Raw genomic sequence first — 9,119 nt, forward strand, 5'->3', positions numbered from 1 at the left:
AGAGGCATTATTATGCTTGATTCTATAATTGTGCCTGAAATGACAGTTGTCATCACGTTCTGTGAAACAGGGAGCCAAACACTAAGAGACAATGACCCTGTCTTAAATCTAAAATACAATCCGAGACATCCAGATTAAAGTATTTATGTATGTGTGTGTGTGTGTGTGTGTGTGTGTATACACACACATATATATATATATCAGAGAACATTCGAGAAAGAAACATTTAATCAAATGAGTTGAGAATCGGTCACCTTGATACACCAGATGGTCCTAGTGTAAGCTTGTTTCATGCAAAGTTAGCCATTTAAAGTCTCATAGCACAGAGAGAAACCAGAATAAATTAGCTTAAAAGAAAATGCTGTAGGCCAAAATAGTTAGCAGAATGCTCATGAATTCAGAAAGACCTGAAATCTAAAAAATCATTTACTTGGGACCCATTTAAAAGCATAAAATTCAAAATTCCAACAATGACCTCTGTTGAATAAGGTACCTATAAAATACTTCTAAAAGGCATTGCAGAGATATGTGCTTCATGCCATAATGAAAATGCTCAATTTCATCACAAAGTAATAATTCTGAAATGGAACTGAAATACTTTCAAGTCCACAGAACCCAAATGTTGATTAAAAATATCTAAGAGGAGTAAAATATGAGGAATTTAAATTACTTTTCTATCCAAAATGCAATTCACTCAAAAAAGAATAAGCCTTAAAATAACCACAGAATCAATGATAAATTTTTATGGGACCATGTTACAAAATAGGAACATGGAAAGTATTTCTCATCCAGAAGGAAAGAGTAAGAATGCTAATTAGGATGACTCAGGAGCCGATTAGAATGACTCCTGGTCAGGTGCTCAGATTAAGTCTGTGCAAGATATCTGAGCGCCAAGCCTCTATCTTCTCATCAATAAAATGAAAAGAAAGTTCCTGCTCTGAGGATTGCTGGATACTACAAAACAGTTAGAATTTATTTTATATTGTTACTGTGATTTCAAGAAATAGGGGTAGTATTGTTTTCTCTTTTTTAACTACTGGAAACAGCATAAAACAACAAAAATACCAAAATGCAATTCTTTTCATAAAGCATTCCTTGAGAACCTAAAACATGCTCCTCATCAAGCCTGAGGAACCTCAACAGAATCAAAACATGCTGATCTTTCTTTGTGTCCTCAATACCAACGTGGTGCCTGGCACATAGCAGGTGCTCATTAAACATTGGTTGAACAAATTCTTTGCGACTTGAATTGCATTCTTGATGCCAACGCATTGCCACAGTGGAAAGGACAGTATTTCAGAAAAAACACCCATTGGGATCCAAGCATGGATTGGGTTTCTAGTATTTGTTTTAACATATACACAGCTGAAGATCTGGGAATTTGTGAAAAACAAAAGAAAGAAGCCATTCTATTAATGGTTTCTTGAAAGATTCTGGAAAAAGCTATCTAGCATCCCCATCCTAATCCCAGCCCAAATTTCTTCTGCCAACCAGTAAACCATAGAAGTTCTCAACTACCAGATAACAACACACTAAGGCCCTTGCAGCAAGTAATTCATTACCAATAATCAAGAACTACATTATTCTGTGATTTATTGAAATAAGGGATGTCACCTCACACCCATTAGGATGGCTACTATCAAAACAACCCCAAAACTGGCAAAGGTTGTTGAGAATATGGAGAAACTGGAATGGCTGTGCAGGGCTGGTGGGAAGGTAAAATGGTGCAGCTGCTGTGGGAAACAGTACAGCCGTGCCTCTGAAAAAGTCAACACAGAATTACCATCTGATCCAGCAATTTCTCTTCTGGGTAGACACCCAGGAAAACTGAAAGCAGAATCTCAAAGAGATGGCTATGTGTACACCTATATTCTCAGAATTATTCACCAAAGCCAAAAGGTGGAAGCTGTGCAAGCTCCTAGAGCTATCAGTTAGAGGCAGAAAATAAAATGAAGGAAGCCAGGGGCTGGTGAGAGGGCAGGATGGGGAATTACTATTTAACGGATATAGAGTTTCAATTTTGCAAGATGAGAAAGTTCTGGAGATCGGTGGTGGGGATGGTTGCCCACTAATGTGAATGTCCTCAATACCACTGAACTGTACCCTTAAAATAGTTCAGATGGCAAATTTTAAGTTACGTGTATTTCATTACAATTTTTTTTAAATACACCAATAGGTCACTTACTATAAACTTAGAAAACCTGAATGGAGATAAAAGAGGTAGTATTACCTTTTCCAAAGTTGTATCGTAAAAGATGTACAATGTCTTCAAGATTATCCTTCAAAGTATCTCCCTCATAGTCATTGCCTTCTAGCAGGATTCCTTGAGGAGACTTCTTCTAGAGTGCCGAAAACTGTGCACAGCGCATAGCCAATCTTAGCTAAGGCCATAACTATCTCAAGAAACTTTAAGTCTAAAGCTAGGGGGCAATGTTGAATGACTATAATGCTTACACATTATAATTTAGTTACTATGAATTTAGGGTTGTCAGATGAAATACAGGACACTGTTTTAAACTGAAATCTCAGATAAACAATGAATAAATATTTCCCAAATTTTGCATGGGACATACCTCTAATTTAAAACACTAGGCACCCTGTATTTTTATTTGCTGAAACTGGAAAACCTACCCCAATTTCTTCTTAATTTTATCCTGGTATAAAAATTCTAATAAGGAAAAGATCAAAAAGAACTTAAATTCAACCATGGTGAGCTACCATGTTGAAAGCGAGGCACACTCTTTAACAGGGTCACACTTAGCAAACCAAAGGCGGCACAGCAAGGACGCAACACTCTGCTCTGATAAGAAAATACACAGATGAATTCTTGTGGCAATAATCCAAGTTTACTTATGCATATTTTTAAAGAATGCATTTTCTTCACTTAGGTATTGCCGTGAATTGGATTTCTGGGTGTGAAATCAATGTTCACTTTTTAGATTTTTTTTTTAAATTTACATTTGCCAACAGTATTTTCTTTGACAAGTTGCTGAGATCTTTAAAGATCTCATTTCATTACCTATGCACTTTGAAAATGCTGTTAGGTAACCCAATCCTTCCCTTCCCCCCCCCCAAAAAAAAAGCTGCCGCTGCAGTTATCCTGATTCCCTACATAATTGGTGCGGGGTATGGAGTTCAAATATAATCACGCCCATGGAACCAGGGCATCCACGTGGTTATTACCCATTTTAGATGAGGAAAGGGAGAAGAACCACCCCAATCCAGGGATGAACCAGACAATGGAGACAAATGAACTCCCCTTTCCTACTAACAGAATGTAAGCAGGCCTCTTCTAAGAGTCCTCCTGGGCAAGTAAGAATGTTCCAGACTACAAACAAAGAAAATCAAACATGTGTTACAGATGCCGTTGCATTAAATAAAACAAAACATCAGTATGTGCAAAGTACTTTTAGCTGACCAGAATGATTTTTACCTTTTTTTTTTTTGAGTATTAAAAAAGAAAACCAAGCAGGTGAAATAAAAATATTTCATAAAAATTGAAGCTCTCAATCTCTTGGGACATGTCGAAGTCTTAGATATGGGAAGGTGGACCATCTTTTGGAAATGTCTTTAGTTTACATTTTTATCCTTCACAGACCCATCATTTCTCTGCAATCCCTTCCCTAGCTGCCTGCATCTCTGTCAGTCCACCTTCCCACCATGACTCCCTCTCTGCCTACACCTTCTTTCCTCTCCAGTGAGTACAGGGGTAAACCGGGGGGACATGGCCAGGACCTCAGAGGAGTGGGTTCAGAGACAGCAGGTCTGCAACACAGCCCTCCCTCCCCCCCCCGACCCCAGCCCAGTTCTATCCCAGTCACTTGCATTCACTTCCCCTACTCTGGAATGGCCATGAATCTCTGTCCCCTGTTGGGGCAGTCCCTCTCAATCTTCACCCTGCAGCAGAATCACCAGGAGGGCTTGTTAAAACAGATTACTGGGAACCACTTCCCAGTAATAAAATAGGTCTCGGTTAGAGAGAGAGAGAGAGGAAAAAATGCATTTCTAGTGAATTCCCAAGTTGCTCTGATGCTGTTGGACTTGGAAGACCGCTGCATGAGGGAATGCGTGGGGTCCCGCTTCTTCACCTCTCCTGACAATTCTAGTTCTCTTCCTGAAGAGAGGGGAAGAAGGAAACTCAAGGAACATAAATTCTCACTCTACCACAAGATGGACCCTTTTCAGAGGAGACAGAAATAAGTCGTCACCTGAAGGGTCTCACTTGAAGTCCAGACTGTCTTCTCTCCCAGTTACTCACGACAAGATTAAGCTTCTGAGTAGAGAAGGTGCCTCCTGAGATGTAAGCAAGGAAGTAACTAGTCATAGAACTGGGGACCTCTTCAGGGTGGGACTGACGCTAGTACTTAAAGGACACAGTAATCCACAGAGGCTGACCAACTCATGGGTATAAATACCCACTTTCCAATATAAAGATCTGGTGGACCATATTCACATCATGGACATCAGGGGGTGGGCTCTTCTTGCCACCAGGTGCCAGGAATTTCTCAATCACAGGGAAATGACTCGTTCCTGCTGGACCGAAGAACTGCAGCGAGAATACTGGGGACCTTCTCTTTCACTGTAGGAAAAGGATTTCTAGCAGGTGTGAATCTGCCGGGCTCAGCCTGTCCAAGATTCTCTTAAACAATTCAAACACAAGAAATGTGATGCCGCGGTGGCTCTGGGGACCAGCGAGTCTTGGCTTCTGATCTCCTGGCTTTAAGAACGGCCTCAAAGATCAGATTTGTGTTGTTGGCACAAATATGTCAAACAGGTTTTTCTCCTTTCAGCCCTTGTGTAAATAGATTATACTTGTGGGCTACCAGCAGAGAAGGGCATTTTGGGGGAACAATTTCCTCACAACCATGTCCGCTCCTGACAACTGTCAGCACTGGTGAGTGTCCAATAACTGGACAAACTCGTCTTTTGTTTCGAAATACATTCTTGAGCTGCATTCCAGCACACAGCGGCTTATGCCATTCTATGGGCTCTTTCCTGCCTCTTCCAATTGTCTACGAAGAGTTTTCATCTTTCTCTGTTTTTCAGAGGCTTACACTCTACAGACAGCAGTCTGGTACGGCTGGGCCCCCACTCATATTGGAACACATTCCCACCTGGCTTCCAAAACCACAGCTCCCCTGAAATGTTCTTATGAGGAGCACCAATGTCCAGCACTATCCAGCCTCCCAGCAGTGAAACACTCCATCCTGAAGCCTTTGCAGGTTTCCAAGACACCACATCCCAGGATTTCCCTTGGCCATTCCTTTTCACTTTCTTCTGGTAATAGCTCCTTCCCTATCCAACCTCTAAATGTTAGCAACTCTTGGAGCTAAGTCACAGCCTCCCTTCCCTTCCCTCTCTATACTCTTTCCCCAGGAGGTTTTAAACATTTCTTTGGCCACAATCCCAATGGATACACTCTGATTTCCTCTTTGAACTCCTGAAATATAGAGTCAACTGCTGATTCGACACTTCCCGTAGGTTATCTCGACCCTAACATACTCAAAATCAACCTCCTAATTTTCCCTCCAAGTTTGCTCTCTGGCTGGTCTTTCTTATCTCCATGATTGTATCACTGCTCCCAGAGTGGCTCAAAGAGGAAACCTGGCTTTCATTCTCAACCTCCCCCCTTTCCTTCATACCTTACAAAGACGTATGGATCTGAGCTTAGCTCCGACATACAGCCCAGACTCATCCACTGGTGTCACCACTGCCACTCACCTATTCCTGGCCCCTTATCTAGCCCCTGAACCACTCACTGCCCCAGGCTCCTCGCCTCCACTCCTTCTTCTCTATAAGCCATTTTCCACCATGAGCCCCAGGAATATTTTTTTAAGGCATCACAAAGCTCCTGGTTTTAACCCCTTCAGTGTTTGTGGCACAGATGCGGGTTGCCTACCCCCACATCCATTTTCCTTCCCCTTAAGTAATGGGACCCAAAACAAAAGTTTACCTTCTCCCTTCCAGCTTAAGAAGGCCATGTGAATGCGTTTGGCCAACGGATTGATTCTACATGGGAGTGTCATACGGGACTTCTAGGAAGGCCACACAAAGGAACTGAGCAGCTGGGAGGAGGCCCTCATTTTGCCTCTTTGACTTTCCCTCTTCTGGGCTACAGCAAGGATGTAATGACTAAACCATAGCTGCCATATTAGGCCATCACCTTTGGGATGGAAGCCACACAACAGGACAGTGGAGCCAAAAATAGCTGAATGAATAAATGAATCAATAAGAGCCCAGGCCCCTGGATTTTCTACAAGAAGACTCCTTTCTGGGAGTCTTATAGGAGAAGGAGATAAAAATATTTTTTATTTTATTTATTTTTATTTATTATATAAATACATATTTATATTATGTATTATATAAACATATTTATTATATATGTGTATATATATAATATAAAGGAGATAAAAAAGATATGGGACGCCTGGGTGGCTCAGTTGGTTAAGCAGCTGCCTTCGGCTCAGGTCGTGATCCCAGTGTCCTGGGATCGAGTCCCGCATCGGGCTCCTTGCTCGGCAGGGAGCCTGCTTCTCCCTCTGCCTCTGCCTGCCATTCTGTCTGCCTGTGCTCGCTCTCTCCCCCTCTCTCTCTGATAAATAAATAAAATCTTAAAAAAAAAAAAAAAGGAGATAAAAAAGATAGACTTATCTGGTTATAAACCAGTCTTTTTTGTGTGGGGTGGTTGAGGGGTCAGTTATACGCAAATGAACCTAAATGCAAATATACCATGACACTGATATTATAATCCAATTTCTTAAGATCCACCTGCATGATTCAGCACCAGCCTACCTCTTCAATTGTGTCTCACCATTCATGCTACAGGCCAAATGCTCTTCTTCTTTGGGACCTTACACAGGCTCTTCTCTTTCCCCTCCCAGCCCTTCCCATGACAGGCTCTTACTCAACCATCTGATCTTGGCTTAAAGGTCACTTCCTCTCAGAGGTTTTCTCTGGCATCCCTGTTCAAGTGGGTCCTCCCAGCTAACTCAGTATCCTGTTTGTCTTTGTAGCAGCACTTTCTGCCTTGGTAAATATTCTTATCTGTCACTGATCTTATAAACATGTGTTTGTCTATATATGCATGTGTGTGTGTGTGTGTATGTGTGTGTGTGTGTGTTCCCCAGTCTGGGCCATAAGCTGCAAGAACAGGAAAGTGTGTCTGTGTGCCTCTTGCTCACTATTATATGCCAACATGGAGTCCAGCCCAGAACACAGTGAAAATGAGAGAATGTGCTTTAGGAAGCTAAGTCAGAAGACACTGCAATCTCCACCTTATCCTGTCTTGGATCACTCACAATGGGGGAGTCGGCTGCATGGGATGAGGACATGCAGGCACCCCAAAAGAAGCCTACATGATGAGAAACTGCAGTCACCTGCCAACAACCAGAACCAAGCTGCCAGGAATGGGAGTGAGTCAAGTCTTCAGACAGCCGCCGTCCCAGATTCCTAGCCCCAAAAACTTAATGTGAGATAATAAAATACTTAGTGTTTTAAGCGGCTAAATTCTGGTGTGATGTTACTCAACAATAACAACTAATATCCATTTCTATCATTTAAATTTGGTAATAATCATTTTGCCCGTAATGACCACCTATCTAAAATGTGGAACACTTTTAAGAGTTCATGTGGTAGGATGATAAAATAATTGTTGAATATTTTAAAAACGTATGCTGTAAGCATATTTTGCATAAAAAATGTCTTTAATCGGCATGGAAGAGAATGGGCACTCAGAACAGACTACAGTTCCATCATTGATCCTCAACAAGCTGAGAAACTACAAGAACAGGAAATCACTCATAGAATAGGGACCTAACTTTAATTTTGACCTCTCCTCAGAAAATGTCTTCAATATTACCCGCTGTTAACTATAAAAATACAGAATTTTGAGGACAAAAGCAACTAAGAAACTCTAATCTTCTTTTGAGTGCTGCTCTCTTGAATCCCATTTTCTGTACACTGTCCAGGTTATCTTCCTCTCTATCTCCCATGTAGCTACTGTGACTCTTTCCTTCTCCCATGTGGCTATACAGGGGGAAGGAGGAATACGCAGAGGGGTATTAACGAAATGCCTGAGTTGGAATCAAGATGGCATAAGGGACTTGGTGGCATCAGTCATACTGCTTACACTGCCTCTGACCTTGGCACAGAGTCAAGTTCAGTTCACCTGGGTAGAAAATAGCACATGTGTTTGGGCCAAAGCCCTATGTATTCACAAATACTGTTCAGTGACTGGAGTATCTTCTTTGATTGTGGGTCCCAAACTACAGTAAATGGACCTATTCTGAGAATATGAAAATTCTTGTAAAAAATTTCAACTAACCCAGCAGGAGAGGAGAATTAATAAAGATGAGAGCAGAAACCAATGAAATAGAAACCAAAAGAACAATAGAACAGATCAAAAAACCTAGGAGTTTATTCTCTGAAAGATATTAAGATTGATAAATCCCTGGCCAGACTTATCAAAAAGAAAAGAGAGAGGGCACCTGGGTGGCTCAGTTTAAACCTCTGCCTTCATCTCAGGTCATGATCCCAGGGTTCTGGGATCGAGCCCCGCATTGGGCTCTCTGCTCGGTGGGGAGCCTGCTTCCCTCCACCTTTCTCTCTGACTGCCTCTCTGCCTGCTTGTGATCTCTGTCAAATAAATAAAATAAAATATTAAAAAAAAAAAAAGAAAGAAAGAAAAGAAAAGAGAGGAGCGCTTGGGTGGCTCAGTCAGTTAAATGGTTGCCCTTGGCTCAGGTCATAATCTCAGAGTCCTAGGATGGAGCCCCACATTGCATCAGGTTCCCTGCTCAGTGGGGAGTGTGCTTCTTCCTCTAACCATCCCCCCTCTTGTGCTCTCCCTCTCTCACTCTCTTTGTCAAATAAATAAAATCTATTAAAAAGAGAGAGAGAGAGAGAAGATCCAAATTAATAAAATTGTGAATGAAAGAGGAGAGAACACAACCAACACTGAAGAAATACAAACAATTATAAGAACATATTATGAGCAACCAACAAATTAGGCCATCTCGAAGAAATGGATGCATTCCTAGAAATTTATCAACTACCAAAACTGAAACGGAAGATAGAAAACCTGAACAAACCCATAACCATCAAGGAAATTGAAGCAGTAA

The sequence above is a fragment of the Mustela nivalis genome, assembly GCF_964662115.1.
Source record: "Mustela nivalis genome assembly, chromosome: 2".
NCBI classification, from domain to species: domain Eukaryota; kingdom Metazoa; phylum Chordata; class Mammalia; order Carnivora; family Mustelidae; genus Mustela; species Mustela nivalis.